Consider the following 18,424-nt stretch of genomic DNA (forward strand, 5'->3'; position numbering starts at 1 on the left):
CTGGATGTGGGAGGTTATTCCTTCTATGTAATATCCTAATTTTTATATTAATAAATGTTGTATCTAATTAGGAAGACTTAGCTTGGGATGGGCTAAATTAAAATTACAGTAACTTAGAAAATCCTTTCCTGTCAATGTTTTCACTTTGAAAGAAATTATTCTTTCTGTACTAATATCCTCTTTTTGCCAAACAGAAGCTAAATATTGACTAATTATCTTATCATTCCAGTTATATCACAAGTAATCACATTCCCAGTTTCACATCTACCACCTATATTCTCTTATCAAGCCGTGGAGAAATAGATGTCCTTGCTGACAAGGAAGGATATGTTATATGGGGAAATCCAAAAGAAAAAAGTCAACTAGCCAATTCAGAATGTAGTGACTCTATTTTATTCTTGAAAGTTTGAGAGTTTAGAAAAAGAGGTAACATTAAATTGAAATTAATTGGTGTATTAGTGATGGGGTGATTGGGACAGCAAAAAATTTATCTCCTTACAGTTCTGAAGCATGAAAGTCAAAATCAGGTTCCAGTAAGGTTGGTTTTCACTGAAGCCTCTTATATCCCTCTCCCCACCTCCACTTTTGATTATGAATTATTCTAATGTTTAAATGGATGTCTTTCTATACACTTTCTTGCAAAATAGGTACAGGCTGCTTTACACACATTTTATGCAAATATTATGTGCTATATAGATTGTTTTTTATATTTTATTATAGTTAAAACAAGGTTTTTAACATCTGCCCTTATTTTCATGTTCTTCCAATCTTTGTTCCTAACTGCTATAAATATTCCATGTTATGCATGCAACATATTGCATTTATTTTTTCTACTTTCTAAAAAAATGATTAAATTTATTTTTTGAAATTCAATATTTTATATTAGTTTCAAATGAGCAGCATGAAACTTATATGAGTTAGGCACTCATATAATTTACAAAGTGTTCCCTGTGATGGTTCAAGTACCCACCTGACACCATACATATTTATCACAGTATTATTAACTATAATCCCTATGCTGTACTTTACATCCATGTGACTATCCTGTAACTTCCAATTTGTACTTTTAATTTTTAATTTGTACAATTTTCACTTTTTTTCTTAGCTGGCCCCAAACCTCTGCTTGACCCCAATCTGGCAGCTGTGCGTCCAACACATTGCATTTGAATTTGGACACAATTATTAATGGCATCTTTTATCTAAGTAGCTGAGATGTAGATCTAGCTACATACCCAAAGTTTTGTCAATGCTTACTGAAAATTAATCTTTAAAAAGACTCCTCAAATTTAAAAAATACAACTGCAAATAAAACACAATGACAAAAGTAATAAATATTTTTGACAATAATCAACTGTTATATAAATTGATTTAAGCAAATCCAAAAATTAAATGAGAAAAACTAAATCTCAAGGGTTGTCTATAATTTTCTAGTAAAGAGCTTGATGGGGTTAAGCTCAAAGTTATAAATAAATGAAAGAGATGGATCTGTGATGGTAGAGTATTGTGACTTAGTTTGAATTCGCCGAAAGCTAATACTGACATGAGTATCCTGCACAAATGATTTATTAAAGAAATTTCTCAGAAAAATCAAGATGGCAGAGGAGTGAGTGGAAGTCACACTGACTTCCCAGGACCAATCTGGAATTACAACTAAATTGTGGAGAAATCACCTGGAACTAACAACTAAAGACTTGGACAGACAGAAGAATCAGCATTAGCACTCCTAACTGGTAAAGAATGTGATAGAGGCTCAAAAGATGGGCTAGGTCAGGCAGCCGCACCAGAAGGATATCGAAATGCCCAGTTTGAATCCCCCCTGAGAAAAGCAGGATCTAAGCCATAAGCAGAGATATCCAGCTTATGGCACCAGAGCCCAAAACCTACACAGATAACAACAAGCTGCACAAAACAGCAGGGTTGCTCTCACAAGAGACAGGCAGCTGGAGATGCAAAGAGCCTGTTGAAGGGCCAACACATAAATTTTATTTGCAGCCGCTCACCCTTCTCTCCGGCAAAGGTGAGAGCAGAGTGGGCTAGAAACACCTATGGAGAGACTGAGGAAGGAGGCTTTGGGGAGAGAACTGAGAGAGTAGCCAGTGGGGTCCCCATGCTGACTCGTCCCCCATGGGGCAGCAGCCATCTTGCTCAGGCAAACCATTCCCCTGAGCAAAAACAACTTAAGAGGACAAAATAACCCTGTCCCCAAGAGGGACTCTGCCCTGGTCTGGTGATTCTAAAGCCTGACTGCTGAGTGCAAGGTGACTAGATTAACAACTGAAGAAGACAGCCACAGACAGTAGATTCCTGAAAGTCTTGAAGGTCAGATGGGGTAAACATCCGACAGCATCACAGGCAGATCCAAAAAGAAAAAAGCAACGGTCTCCTGCCATAGAAGTTCATACCAGAAAGTCAAGAAATCAAGACATATCAATTTAAGAAGCAGAAGCAAAAAAAGAAGAGTCTCACAAATAGTGGGAAGACAGAGAAACACCCCCCAGTCAAAGGGAGGGAAGGAATCCACAGAAAGAAAAATAAATGAAATAGAGGCAAGTAAACTATGAGATATTGAGTTCAAAACAATGGTTCTAAGGAAGCTCAATAAGCTAAGTGGGATCAGTGGGCTCAGAGAAAAGTACAAAAAACTACAGGGAAACTATGAGGAACTTATGCAAACTATATACGCATGAAAAAGGACTTAGAAACTATCAATAAGAGACAAGAGGAAATGAAGAATACAATTTCTGAGTTGAAGAACACAGTAGAAGGAATCAAAAGCAAGCTAGATGAAGCAAAGGAAAGAATTGGCAAGCTGGAGGACAAAGTAGAAAAAAGCTCCCAGAAAGATCAAGAGAATGAAAAAAGACTCAAAAAGAATGAAGAGGCATTTAGGGAAATGCAGGACAAACTGACACGTAATAATATCTGTATAATAGGGATAGCAGAAAGAGAAGGAAAGGAGCAAGGGACAGAAAACCTTTTTGAAAAAGTAATGATGGAAAACTTCCCTCATTTGTGAAATGAAAAAGTCACACAAGTCTGGGAAGCACAGAGGGTTCCATTCAAGAGGAACCCAATGAGGCTCACTCCAAGACACATCATCATTAAAATGGCAAATATCAAGAACAAACAGAGAATCCTAAAAGCAGCAAGGGAGAAACAGGTAGTAACATATAAAGGGACCCCGGTATGGCTAGCAGCTGATTTCTCCACAGAAACACTACAAGTCAGAGGGGAATGACAACAAATATTCTAAGTAATGAAAAGCAAAGGCCTGCAATCGTGACTGCTCTACCCAGCAAGGCTCTCAATTAAAATGAAAGGTGAAATAAGGAGTTTCCCAGACAAAAAAAAAAATGGCTAAAAGAACACACCTCCATCAAACCAGCATTGCAAGAGATGCTAAAGGGACTTCTTTAAGAAGATGAAAAAAAAGAGTCTGTGAATACCCAGTTCCTTTCACAGTTATCAATACTTGATATTACCAGTATTTTTAATACTTATTAATCTGATTGTGACAATGATGTGTTATTTTGTTACTGTATTATTTGTTGAAACTAAACCTGTTTTTGTATATTACCTGCCTATTTGTATTATTTTTAAAAAGCTTTAAATGATGACATTTTGGTATTCTTTATCCATTTATTAAGTAAATGTTTGTAGAATTTTTTCCCTAGAAAAACAGAAAATAAAACACTATTAACCCTTTTGTAGATGTGTTGCAAATACTTTCCTATTCTATTACTTGTCCTTTACCTTTTTTTATATGTGTATTACTGTATAGTCTTAAATGTTTAATATAGTCATATTGTTAATATTTTACTTTATAGCTTCTGGGTTTGAATATATTACTTCAGGGTAAGAAAAATATTATTTTGTATTTTCTCCTAAAACTCCTGAGATTTTACATATTGATTTTTAACTCACCTGAATATTTTTTATAATGTGTGAAATAAGGCTCTACATTTGTTTTATTACAAGTAATAGTGGTCCATGCACCTTATTTGTTGAATAAGCCTTATTTTTCCCATTGATTTGAAAGGACAATTTAATCATATATTCCATTGTTAGGTATATACATTTGTTTCTGGAAAGCTCGTTTTATTTCATTGATCCTCTTGATTATTTCTGTGCTGGTGCCATGTTGTTTTAATTGCCGAAACTTTTTAATGGATTTAATCTTTTAAATATTCTATCATGGATTTTGACATTTAAAAAATAATTAAATAAAATCAATCTGCATTTTAAAAAAAGGAGGAAGGAACCCCTGCCTTTTGCGACAACAGGGATGGAACTGGAGAATATTTTCTAAGTGAAATAAGCCTGTCAGTGAAAGACAAATACCATATAATCTCACCTATAAATGGAATCTATTCAACAAAATAAGGGGGAATCAAGATGGCAGAGGAGTGAGTGGAAGTCACAATGACCTCCTCCAAGGACCAACCTTGAATTACAACTAAATTGGGGAGAAATGACCTGGAACAAACAACTGAACAAGAGCAAGAGAGGAGCCCTGTAACCTCATAGACAGAAGAATCAGCTTTAGTGCAATCTAACTGGTAAGGAGTGCGGTAGAGACCTGAGAAGGTGGGTGAGGTGCGCATGGGTGCACCAGAAGGATATTGAAACGGCCAGTTGGATCCCCCTGAGAAGAGCAGGGTCTAAACCAAAAGTGGTGATCTCTAGCCCACAGCACCAGAACCCAAAAAGTACACAGAAAACAGCCAGCTGCGAAAAGCGGCAGGGTTGCTCTCTGCCAGAGAAAGGCGGCTGGAGATGCAAAGAGCCTTCTATAGGGCCAATGCAAAATTTTTATTTGCAACCCCTTACTCTGGTCTCTGCCAAAGGCAGGTGCAGAGTGGGCTAGAGACGCATGAAGAGACTGGGGAAGGAGGCTTTGGGGAGAGAACTGAGAAAGTAGCCAGTGGGATCTCAGTGCTGACTCATCCCCCATACGACAGCAGGCATTTTGCTCAGGAAGAGACCATTCCCCCTGAGCAGCACCAGTGTCAAAAGATCCTATAACCCTGCCCGCAGGTGGGATTTCACCCTGCCCTGTGTGTCTAAGCTGCCTGCTGAGTACAGAGTAGCAGCCACAGACAGTAGATCCCTGGCTAAAGGGGACATAGAGAGGTCTGGCAACACTTCAGGAGAGACTCGGGATGGAGGCTTTGGGGAGAGAATGGAGAGAGTAGCCAGTGGGGTCCCAGTGTGGACTCCTCCCCCATAAGGCAGCAGCATGAAAGGACCCAATAACCATGCCCCCAGAAGGGACTTGGCTCACCCTGAGCTGTCTAAGGACCCCTGCTGAGTGCAGAGTGAGTAGATTAACAGCTGAAGGAGACAGCCACAGACAGCAGATTCCTGGAAGTCTTGAACAGACTGCCAAAGGTCAGACAGGGTCAGCATCTGATATCATCAGAGGCAGATCCAGAAAGTAAAAACAGCCGTCTCCTACCATAGAAGTTAGCACCACAAAGTCAGGAAATCAAGACAGATCAACTTAAGAAGCAGAAGCAAAAAAGAAGAATCTCACAAATAATGGGAACACAAAGAAATACGCCCACTTGAAGGGAAAGGAGGAATCCCCACAAAGAGAACTAGATGAAAGAGAAACACGTAAACTATCAGATACTGAGTTCCAAACAATGGTTCTAGGGAAGCTCAGTGAGCTCAGAGAGAATTATCAAAAACTTCAGGGAAACTACAAGGAACTTACTGCAAACTATATCAGCATGAAAAAGGACATAGAAACTATAAATAAGAGACAAGAGGAAAAGAAGAATACAATTTCTGAATTGAAGAACACAGTAGAAGGAATCAAAAGCAGGCTAGATGAAGCTGAGGACCGAGTCAGCGAGCTAGAGGACGAGGTAGAAAAAATTTCCCAGAAAGAGCAAGAAAATGAAAAAAGGCTCAAAAAGAATGAAGAGACATTTAGAGAAATACAGGACAACCTGAAACATAATAATATCCATATAATAGGGATACCAGAAGGAAAGAGGATGAGGAAGGGATAGAGAACCTGTCTGGAAAAGTAATGATGGAAAACTTCCATAATTGGAGGAGAGAAAATAGTCACACAAATCCAGTAAACACAGAGAGTCCCATTCAAGAGGAACCCAATGAGGCCCACTCCAAGACATATCATCATTAAAATGGCAAATATCAAAGACAAACAGGGAATCCTAAAGCAAGCAAGGGAGAAAGAGGTAGTAACATATAAGGGAGCCCCGATACATCTAGCATCTGACTTTTCAACAGAAACATTGCAAGCCAGAAGGAAATGGCAAAAAATATTCCAAGTCATGAAAAGCAAAGGCCTGCAATCATGACTGCTCTAACCAGCAAGGTTCTCAATCAAAAGGGAAGGTGAAATAGGGAGTTTCCCAGACAAAAGAAGGCTAGAAGAATACACCTCCACCAAACCAGCACTGCAAAATGTGCTAAAGGGACTGCTTTAAGATGAAGAAAAAGTTTATATGAATACCCATTTCCTTTCAGAGTTGCCAATACTTGATATTACCAATATTTCCAACACTCATTAATCTGATTGTGACAATGACGTTATTTTCATTGTTTCTTTACTATTTGTTGAAACTAAACCTGTTTTAGTATGTTTCTTGCCTATTTCTATTAATTATTTTAAAAAGGGTTAAACGACTTTTTGGTATTCTTTATCCACTTATTGATTAAAGGTTTGTAGAACTTTTTTCTCAAAAAAAAAAGACAAAAACAACCTATTAACCATGTCTTAGATGTGTTGCAAATATTTTTCTATTCTATTCCTTGTCCTTTAACTTTTTTATATGTATATTACTGTATAGTTAAATGTTTAATATAGTCATATTGTCAATATTTACTTTATAGCTTCTGGGGTTGAATATTTTACTTCAGGTTATGAAAAATATTATTTTGTATTTTCTCCTAAACCTCCTGAGATTTTACATACTGATTTTTAACTCACCTGAATATTTCTTGTATAATGTGTGAAATAGAGCTCTATATTTATTTTATTTCAAGTAATAGTGGTCCGTGCACCTTATTTGTGGAATAAGCCGTATTTTCCCCATTGATTTGAAATATCAACTTAATCATACATATATTAATCAGATATATACATTTATCTCTAGAATGTTCATTACATTTCTTTGATCTACTTGATTATTTCTGTGTTGGTGTCATATTGTTTTAATTCCTGAGACTTTATAATGGTTTTAATTTTTTAAATATTTTATAATTAACTTTGACATTTAAAAATAAATAAGATCAATCTACATTTAAGAAAGAAATAAATAGAGAGAAATGGAACTCTTACTTTTTGCAACAACATGGATGGACATGGAGAATATTAAGCTAAGTGAAATAAGCCAGTTGATGAAAGACAATTACCATGTGATCTCACATATAAGTGGACTCTATTCAACAAAATAAACCACAGGCACAGAAACATAGAGCAGACTGAAAGTGACCAGAGGAGAGGAGGAAAGAGGACTATGGTGGGACGAAGGGGAAGGGACTACACAGAGAACATGTATGAATGACCCATGGACATGGACAACAATGTAGGAGTTGACTGTGGGAGTGGGGGGGTGGGGGTGGGTAGAGGAGGGCAAAGGGGGGAAAACTGAGAAAACTGTAAGGGGATAAACATGAGTTAAAAAAAAAAAAAACATTTCTCCAGGAGAAACTGTTAGTTAAGTGAAAAAAACAGAAAAAGAAGAGGAAGAAGCAAAGCAAGAGTTCCATTTTCATTGGCTATCCCTCCAGGAGATGCCAAGAACATAAATTCTACCTCAGAATTTGTACCTTTCCAGAATTGTCAGACAGAACATGCATATGAGGCGGAATCCCCCCCAAACAATCCCAGAATTATCTTCTGGAGGGTGGGCCTTTTGTACCCCAGGCTTCCCCCACTAGGTGTGTGTTCCGGGAACCCATCTGTATTAGTGTACCAGCTGGGGTTTGTGAGAGGCTGTGTTGGGCTTCAGTGAATTTTTTTTTTGAAGGATCTTTCAACTCACTCACCCATTCATGATGGGTGATTTAGGAATGCACCTGCCCACACCGCACTGAATATTCAGCAGTTTTTTACCACAAGCAGCATAACCCACTTGCCCCACACTCCCTATTCACCCAATCTTACCCAGAGCTACTATTTTTTGTTTCTCTGGATGAAAAAAATCTACAGAGGGAAATGTTTTGCCTGTATGGAGGAGGTGACACAAAAAAATGGCAGAAGCAATAAATGGCATCAAAATCAACCAGTTCAAAACTGTTTTGAGCAATGGAAAAAAATGTTTCGATAGCTCTATTGCATTGAATGGGGAGTACTTTGAAGGTGACTGAGGTTTAAACATGTAAGAATAAATACACCGTTTTTTAATAAATAAATTCCAGGGGTTTTTGGGTCCCCGTTCATACAGCACCACCCAGTTACTGACTGGTCAGTACGTGGTTAAGGGCAGCATGCAGCTCCGTAAAGGGGAGAAGCTTTCCAACCCAGCACTCCCTACCCTTGTTAGCCAAGCAGCTGCCCCAGCTCAGGTGAAGTTCTCCATAGAGAATTACAGATACAAGTACATTAGACATAATAGTATACAGAAGCTAAGGGAGAGGTGTGAAGAAATAAATGAGATCAGAAGTGATCTGTGCAAAGCACAGATAATGTCTGCTACAGGCAAAAAAAAAATAAAATGTTGATCTAGTTACTAGATTCTAATGAAAAATGGTACCATGCAGGACTGTGGAGGTGCCAGATTTAATTAAAAGCTGTTAAATAACAATTTATTCACTGCTATTTTAGACTATGTAAAATTGTCTTGGTTGTGACTTATAAAAAAACCTGTCAGCTGTCTCCTCAGGTCTCGTAGAAAACATTACTTTTTACATTTGAGAAAATTTGAAACTTGGAGGGAATATGACATTTTTTAATATCATGCCAGGTTCCAGTATAATATCTGGGACACCATATTTCTGAACTCCATATTTAATCATGAATTTTATAAAAATAATTATTTCAAACAATAGCATTTATAATCACAAAATGTACTGACTACTGTAAAATGAAAACCTCAAATTTAACATACTTTAGCCAATAATATTTAGAGTTCTATAAATGCTCAGGATAAAGAGCATTAACAGACATAGAGAATTGGAAATCAAAGGTATAATTAAATAAATGAGGGGGAGAAAAATAACACCTAGGTGCAGTACAGTTGAGCATAAAATTGGTAGATGTCTGGATTATTTTCATTAAGTATAGGTATATTGTAAACAAATGCTTGTTCAATGTGTTTGATTTTTAGAAGAGTCTTTAGGTTGGTCAGTGTGTCATGGTTTAAAACCTGTCAGTGAAAGCACATTTTTTAAAAAAAGAAAAGAAATTATTTTAAATATCCTATTCTTGACCTATTTCCATATTTTAAATTATATTTATAATTCCTCCAATATAACTTTCTTGAACTTGATAGTTCTTTTAAATGTAGTGCTTCACATAGCTAGGTAAGTATAATTTTACAGCTCTTCCTTCAAGTTGGTGTCATAAGTAGGTCAGCATAATGAAATATGTATGGAGTGATGGAAATGAGGGATTTTTGAAAAGGTGCAGATTTAGTTTTGAATTGTGAACCTTTCTAAATCTTTTTAGTTCTGAAAAAAATAGACAGGATTGTTTGTTAAAATCATTTTTTAATACCAAATGAGCTTCTTTTCCAGATTTTACAGAAAATAATAAATTAAACAATTAGAAAATACTCTAACACACAAATGAAAAATCTAGAAAAATAGTTCATTTAAAGTATGACATTGATAATTTGTACATGATTATAAAATAAAAATACTGTATTGAATTTAATTAATCATTTATTCAACAGTTCATAATTTATCTTCTATAATGTATTTATATCTTCCCTGCTTAAAAGATGCAGCATATTTTTAACCTCTAAATTAAAAATTTCTCTTAAATTCTTTAATAAATAACCAATGCCATAATTTAACAACATTTTTCTAAGTTAAGATGAAGTTAAAAATACATAAATTATTTAGATAAATTAAATAAAAAATAATTATATCTGTTTTTATTTTATTTTTATTCTATGGTTGATATTCTCTTGTATTATAAATGAGTATTTGAGGACCAGTATAATAAGATATGTCAAGCACATTTAATTAACATTCATTATCTTAATAGAATTAATTTTAAATAATTAATTTTAATATGAGCACCAAACATGAAAAATATAATTACAAAGTTTGATCCAAGTTTTGTGTTAGCATTGCTTGTATAATTTGTAAAAACTATTAGAATAAAAAGGATTCAAAATTACAAATATAAAATTAGTCACATATGAATGATTATTTTACAGTGTGACAATAAATCACAAAAATATATGAATATTCAAAATGTGAAAATATAGCACTGGTATATTTTCTTAGTTTTCTTTTACTTACACTATGATTCCTCCTTTCCTTCAAAATTCAAATACTGAAAATAATTTTGAACTCTAATAGTTCCAAATATACAAAATTATAAATTAATAAAATTAATTATAAAACAATTGTGATGAATTTTAAAATTATAATTGTAATATATTATTAAGAAAAGCAATTGAAGTACTAAAATACTCTTATATTCAATTCCTGATGTCTCTGTGTAGAAGTTTTATTAGTGGCACATTAGTTTCTTTGGGTTATTTTGATACTTCAGAAGCAGTTTGCATGGCTATTTCTTTTTTAATTACTATATTTCATCAAAGAAGGTAGAGACACCAGGTCCTCTGTAAAATAATCCTAATATTTTGAGTTACATAAAATATGTAACCTATACACACATATTTGTTTTATTATACAGTATTGCTCTATATGTACCTTTGCTAACATAGAAAATGTCCATTTATTTCAGGAAATTTCCATAAGAAAGAAAAAATGTGGTGTTTACATTACTTGAGTGTTTCTCTGACAGGAGAAAACTTTCATTTGACTTGGTCATGCTGGAAACATAACCTTCTGTTTAGATTTTCAATGTCTGAGAATTGGAAAGTTTTCACAGAATTGTTACGGGCTCCATACCTTTCAGTTATTATTTCCTTTTAAATTTACAAATATTTACAATGAGATTTACAACATGAGATTTACAACATGTTCACCATCTCTTGTTCTCTACCTTTGTATTATGAGGGTGGGAGAATTGGTTTACGGAGTGGCAAGGGTACCCTGGGAAACATCCCCCTATATGAACAGTTAGCAGTTACTACTCACAAAAGTGAGTGTGGTTATTTCACTAAAACAAAACTAAATGTGAACCAACATAAATTTTCCTTGGCCATATCACTAAAAGTCATGATGTATTTAAATGCCAAGGAATAATTAGATAGTGAAGATATTGGGGTAGAAGGAGATAATCTTGGTCAACTAAAGTTATAAACCATAGTAGTGTAAACCCACTCAGGGACCTTCCCATGCCTTGGCATTACTCTCCACTATTGAGTTTTACACTAAAGCAATACAATAGAAACACTACTTTTCCACATGAAAGCACCTGAAGGGTAAATTAAGGCTATTCCTAATATTGTGTATTCCAAAGCCACAGGAAGAACCCCTGTTCCACTCCCCCAAAATACTATTTATAATTTCTTACTCACACAGAGTCATCTTTCTCACGTTTAAATACTGACTTCTGGAAGAGCAATATATCAATTCAAATCACTTTTGGAGAAGGTAATACAATATAGGTTACATTCCACATATCCCATGATATTTTAAATTAGAAAGTGATATGTGAAAAGAACATGTAGGAAACTCACAGAGGAACTCAGTTATTAAATATATTGATGCACTAATAGATACGAGGGTTTTGCTGTGTCTCCAACCCACAAACAAGAGAATAGACAAGTGCTAACGTGTCAGAAGGTTATAAAAAATCATAAAAAATGGAATAAACAAAAGAGGGAAATGCTTATTGGATTGGTGATATAGAAAAAGCATCTGAAGTAGGTAGTATTTGACATAAAAAATATAAGACAAACAATTCTGCACAGGTGGAAACATGCAGGGTTTGTTATTACCTTGCTTGCTTGCTTGCTTGCTAAACCAGAATCATTCAATATTTAGCTCAGGTGTTAAGTAGTCTGAAAAACTTTTCTTAACACTTTCTTTCTTCCAGGAGAATTGGGATCTTTCTTTTCTGTTTTCATCACACCCTATGTGTTTCTACATAATCACAATATTTCTATGAATGATAACTGCATTCAGGAATACATTGTCATTGGATGTTTACCTACTATGGCAATATTCTGTCATGTTTGTTTTTAATACCCAAGAATTTGTGCCACTGCATTTGCATTTAATAAATATTTATTGGCTATAAGATTGAGCATTGGAGTAACAGGAGTAGCCAAAGTTATAACCAAAAAAGCATGGGCCATGTCTGATGAACAGTAAATTGATTTTGACTGGCAATTATGAAATACACACTATAAGAAAAGTCCATAAATCTAAGCTATAGAAATATTATAGAGAGCTGTAAGTTCCAGATGGAGTAATTTATACCAAAGATGGTCAATAGCAAACACTCTTTAGAGATATTTTAGCTGAAAGGTAGCATTCTTCAATTCCAGCAAAAGATACTGTTTTCCTAAGAGTAGTTCACAAGCAGTGAAAAAAATTTTAAATATCCTCTTTTAACATGTTATATTCAAGCAACTATAATATTGCCTGTTGATATATTCAGAAGTGACAGTGTTTATTAGCAGATGTGGACTCCAAAGAACAGAAGAATAGAATTTGTACAGAGGAAAACTTAAGAAATTAACTTTGACCTGGAGAAGAAGGAAGGGTATTTTTTTAAACAATGTTATATAGTAATATGTACAGATACTGATCATTTTGTAGGTATTCAGTTCATTGAGTTCATTTCTAATTGCCATTTTTCCTCTAGAAAGTAACAGTTGAGGTAATCTGTTAATGGGTAAGCAGTGGGGTTGGAGAAAAATGTAGGTAGAATTTGATGAGCTAGAAAGAATAACTTCTGTGGGTGTGTATAGGGAGAAATGAGACCAGTGATATGAAGGAAGTGATGGGGACTCAGCTTAGTTTAGATACTATTACATACCGTGTAGAACTGACATGTCATTGTTTCTTTGTTTTCCCTTGGTAGTGAATAGCTGTGCCATAGTATTGGGTAGCAAAACGGAATACAGAATATATGAGCATTTGCATAGTGTCAATTTAGCTGCAGAGGAACTACTCTCAAAATGTCTTTCTTTGAATAACTTTATGTTGGCATGAACCACAAGAGACATTTTGCACAAGATTTGAAAGGCAGAATGAAAATGAAGTTAACAGAAATGGGTAGATAGATAGATGATAGATAGATTTAAATATGTATATATCTTAGAAGATCAGTGCAAAGCATGAGGTGCTATTGCTGCTCACATGCATAATCTCTCATGTGTTGGTTCTGTTTATTGGCGTGGGGTAGCAGTTGGGCCCATAGCTTCCTCATATCTTCCCGTATCCTCCTTCAGTATCTTCTGCTCTTAGGCCATTTGTGCCTTTATCTCCATGATGAATATTATAAGCTTCTTCTGCAGGATACCTCCATCATTAAAGTTAGAGTCCTGGGAGCACAGGGAGACTTAGTGCGGTCCCCATTTATTCTTTTGGTTTACTGCTCATCTTAACAGGTCCCACGTTATCTTGCCTAACTTCAACAATGTCTGTCTTCTCTTCCTGGACACTTATATTGAGGATTTTAGTTTTCTATACCAGAGATAAGTACAAGAGACTCACAAAGAGTCAGTCACATAAATATCTCAAACAATTGTGTAAAGGCCAGCCACTCAATAAACTATACATTGCTCTGCTGATCTCATTGAAACCCAAGATGATTCTCATGTAGTTTCGACAGCAGGCAGGATAACAAAGAGAATTTATAGTTCTGGTAACAGGTAATTGTAAGTGGCATAGCAGTGTCTCTGGGCTAGGCAGAGAATGAACAAAGAATTTTCTCTATAAATATGACTGATAAATAATCACTTTGTGAAGAACTCTTTTATTAGCCAAAACTAGTTGTTTTATTCCTTAAATGTGATAATCTTCAAATGTATGTAACTTTAAACATTTTTTATCTCAAATACATTATTTGTATATGTGTATGAACTCACATTTTAAACCTTGTTTTTTTTCTTTTCTTCTAGAACACTAATTCAACTCTGTCCTACCAATGTGCAGAGTAAAACCTCTGTTTTTTGAGTGACTAATTAATGGTTCATAAACAATGAAGAGAATTATGTTTGATATACCTCTATTTATATATTAATGCAACAATAATATGTTGTTCATTTAGTAAAATATCTTATACTATAAAGTATGAAAATGCTTATATTGTGTTAAAACTTTATAGAATTATTAGAAAAAAATTAAATGAGGTATTATTCCCATGTGACTAGAATTTGATGTTTTTGCTAGATTTCTCATCATTTATAAAATAAATGATTTTATAAATTTTATAATTTTAAATGATTACTTGGGTGTGCATATAGACATTGTGATTAATTAGAAGCATATGTAAAAAATTATGTGTTGAAGGCATTTTCCTGCTAAACAAAGAAGTGGACAGATACAAATTTCAGTCACTGAATAAATTAAAGAAAGCAGCAATACCGTAGGACTTGTCGTATTTATTTAAAATAATTGCAGTCTATTAAGTAATGAAAAAAATTGAATTGAGGCATATAAGATGGTATAGTGGATAATTTCCCTTAATCAACATTCTAAATTTAGGATTCTCATTAAGAAACATCTATAAAGGACACATGGTCAAAGCCAAAGTGGGTTAGGATCGAGGGTGGGAGGTGGGGATGGGTGGGGCAGCAGGGAGTGGTGGAGGGAAAATAGAGACAACTATGCTTGAACAACAATAAAAATAAATAAATAACTAGGATTTTTTTATGCTATGAAATAGGAAACTTATTAAACAAGTTATCATTCTATTTTACATACTATACTTGCAACATTATACTAGAAAACTACATTCCAGTTATGGGAGCAACCTAGCTATGTTTCACAATAACAAATAGTTGCAAGTTACACAGAAGAGGCTGATATAGTATTATAAATTTCTACTTTCAGACTTTTTATTTCACCTAAGTTTTCATTCTGACAAGAAAGTCCTTCCACATTTGTAGGTATATTTCATAGCTTCAGTATACAGTGATTATGCAGACAGACTCAACTTCACTGTGAATTTTAGAAAAGCATGCATTTTAAAAACATAAATTCTATTTCTTTGATCTAAAAAAGAAAATATGTAGAAACAAGTTGACTATGAGAAGCCAGAATTTGAGAGTGATAATGGGGTGACCAAATGTGTAAATGAGTTTGAATGCTACTGGCTTCATCAATTTTTGTGTTACATTGGACAAATTATGAGTTCTTTTCAAGCTTCAGTTTTCTCATCCACAAAACATTGTATGCGCTTTGCCATCCCTACTGTCAAACTCTGCCCACTTTACATTTGCTGGTTTTTCATCGGTCACCTGTTTTTTTGCTCCACAGCTCTGCCTTAGTCCTCTGCTGAGCAGGACCCTGCTGATGCCTCCACTGAACATTGTAGCATCTGAAGAACATCCTTCTAAAATACTATTTGTCTTTTTAGTGCTCCTATTTATTATGAAACCTATGATTCCTAAACTGATCTTGAGGGTGGACATGACTGACCGCATAATCAGGAGGTAGCCATATGTAATGGATGGCAACTTTCACAAGCTGAAATCACCCACGACCATTGATGCTAACAGGGTTTTAAGATTTAACATTTTATTTAATCATTAAGAAACTACCACTGGGCATCTTTTGCTTTGGGGATGGGGGATCACAGTTTTTCTATGTTGTTTCCCTGGTATAAAGCAACTATTTTCTAAAAATATTCTTTCTTACTATGTTCTCCCCTTCATTGTTCTTTTGCTAGAGAGAGCATCCTTTTGTTGGATCTCATTTTGTCTATGCATGTTGGTGTTTTCACGTTGCCGCTTCTTCAGCTCCAAATCTAGGATATATGAGAAATAAAACAAAACCAAAAACAAAGAAATCTTGTTTTCTTTCAGGTCCAAATGTTCCTGGGGGGTCTGCTTATTTTTTCTCTCAAATTTCCAGCCCTCTTGTTTGTTTTATGCACAATGTTTAGAGTTTTTGGTTTACTTAACAAAGGCCCTGTCAATAAAGAAAAGAACATTTGTTATATGTTTCTGAAACAAAAGTCTCCATCCTGTTTTTAAACATCAGAAAATCCTTTTTAAAAATCTAAATCACAGAGGGTATGTCTTCAGATTTTATTTACCATTTTTCTTTTCCAAAATCATTCTGGGTGAATGAGATATTTTAGAAAACTTATATGCAAATTATTCCAGAATATAATGTGTCCAGGTCAGAGGAGTAATTTAAGATACTCAATTATAATACTATTTTTAAATTAATTCATTTAAAGTAATATTTACTTTGCTATTTTCTAATTTAATAATCATTCTTTGAGGAGAACAGACATGACCTTCACAATTCTATTTTCTATTATTATTGATAATATTATACAATCAGTATTAATTGAAACCTTTAAAGTCAACACAAAACACTTTAAAGTAACTATAGTAATCATAACGCAAAACTGTTCAAAGATCAAAAGGTCATGCATTTAAAATATTGCCAATATTAATTTAAAAAGAAAAACATCTTTTATATTAAAACCTGTTCTTGACTACCTTTCAATTTAGATCATTGAGAAGTCCCATTATATTTTCTTTTTTTGCATGTTCATGGGCTGAAAGTTTGATTTTCAATATTGTAATTTAAATATAATTGTTTCCTAGCAACTACTACATTTGATAATTTGCCTTCAGGAGTAGAACTGTTTAAAAAGTGCTTGCCATGGCTAGAATGAGTATTACATAAATGAGTAAGCAATTTTAAATAATTGTAAGATCATGACTCCTTTCTCTGACCGATTTTCCAGTATCTCTGTAAAATGATTGCCTGCTTTTAAATCATACAACTAAGTCCTTTGTTCAGATAGGGAAATGAGTCTAGGCTCAGACCTATTATGAGCTAAAAGAAAAAAACATTTGTCACTGATTTTTATTTGCATTAGAAAACTGCTTTATTTCTAAAATAAAAATCTTATGCTATATTTAGGTAATTGGCTGTTAATGTATCTAGTGTTTATTAACAACAGAAAGACAAAAAACCTCCAGTTCCATTCACTATAGTCATCTTGCATATGTTAAACTATTCTTTTATTGTTGACATTACAGCAGATGTCTCCCATTCCCTTGCCCCTTTGCCCACTTCCACCCAGTTTCCCCTCCCCTGGTCTTTATCACGCTATTGCTGTGTCCATACTCTACACATAATTGTTCTTTGCCTAATCTGTTCACCTTCTTTTATCCAGTCTTCTCCACCCCACTCTTCTCTGATAGGTGTCAGTCTGTTCCATGTATCCATGCTTCTGGTTCTATTTTGTTCATCAGTTTATTTCATTCTTTAGATTCTGCATATAAGTAAGATCATGTGGTATTTGTCTTTGACTAGCTTATTCCACTTAGCATAATAATCTCTGAGTCCATCCATGTTGTTGCAAAGGTTAAGAGTTCCTTCATTTTTACAGCCACGTATTATGCCGTTGTGAAATGTATCACAGCTTTTTTATCCAGTCTTCCACTGATGAGCACTTGGGCTGTTCCCAGATATTGGCTATTATAAATAATGTTGTTATGAACATAGAGGTACATACATACTTTCTGATTTGTCTTTTGGGATTCTTAGGGTATCTTCCCAGAAGCAGAATCAGTGTGTCAAAAGGTGGTTCTATGTTTAATTTTTTGAGGAAACTCCAACTGTTTTCCACAGTGGCTGCACCAGTCTGTCGTCCCACCAACAGTGCACTAGGGTCTCCTTTTCTCCACATCCTTGCCAGCACTTGTTCATTGACTTATTGAAAAATAAACAAATGCTTCTAAATTAAACTAAGTGCTTCTAAACAAACCAAAAAGCTTCTGCACAGCAAAAGAAACCAAAAACAAAATGAAAAAGGAACCCACTGTATGGGAGAATATATTTGCCAATGATACATCTGATAAGAGGTTAATTTCCAAAATATGTAAACTACTTATACAACTCAACACCAGGAAGACAAACAAAGGACCTGAATAAACACTTCTCCAAAGAGCCATACAGGTCTCCCATAGACATATGAAAAAATTCTCATCACTAGCCAACAGAGAAATGCAAATTAAAACTAAAATGAGATATCATCTCACATCTACCAGAATGGCTACCATGGATATTAAACATTTTTAAAAAAAATTAAATGAAAACTAAAGATATCATCTTAGTAAATTTAGGCTAGTATAATAATATACCACAGACTGTGTAG

Source organism: Pteronotus mesoamericanus, unplaced genomic scaffold (genome assembly GCF_021234165.1).
Source record: "Pteronotus mesoamericanus isolate MK-2021 breed Mesoamerican mustached bat unplaced genomic scaffold, CSHL_Meso_final contig_20, whole genome shotgun sequence".
Classification (NCBI taxonomy): Eukaryota; Metazoa; Chordata; class Mammalia; order Chiroptera; family Mormoopidae; genus Pteronotus; species Pteronotus mesoamericanus.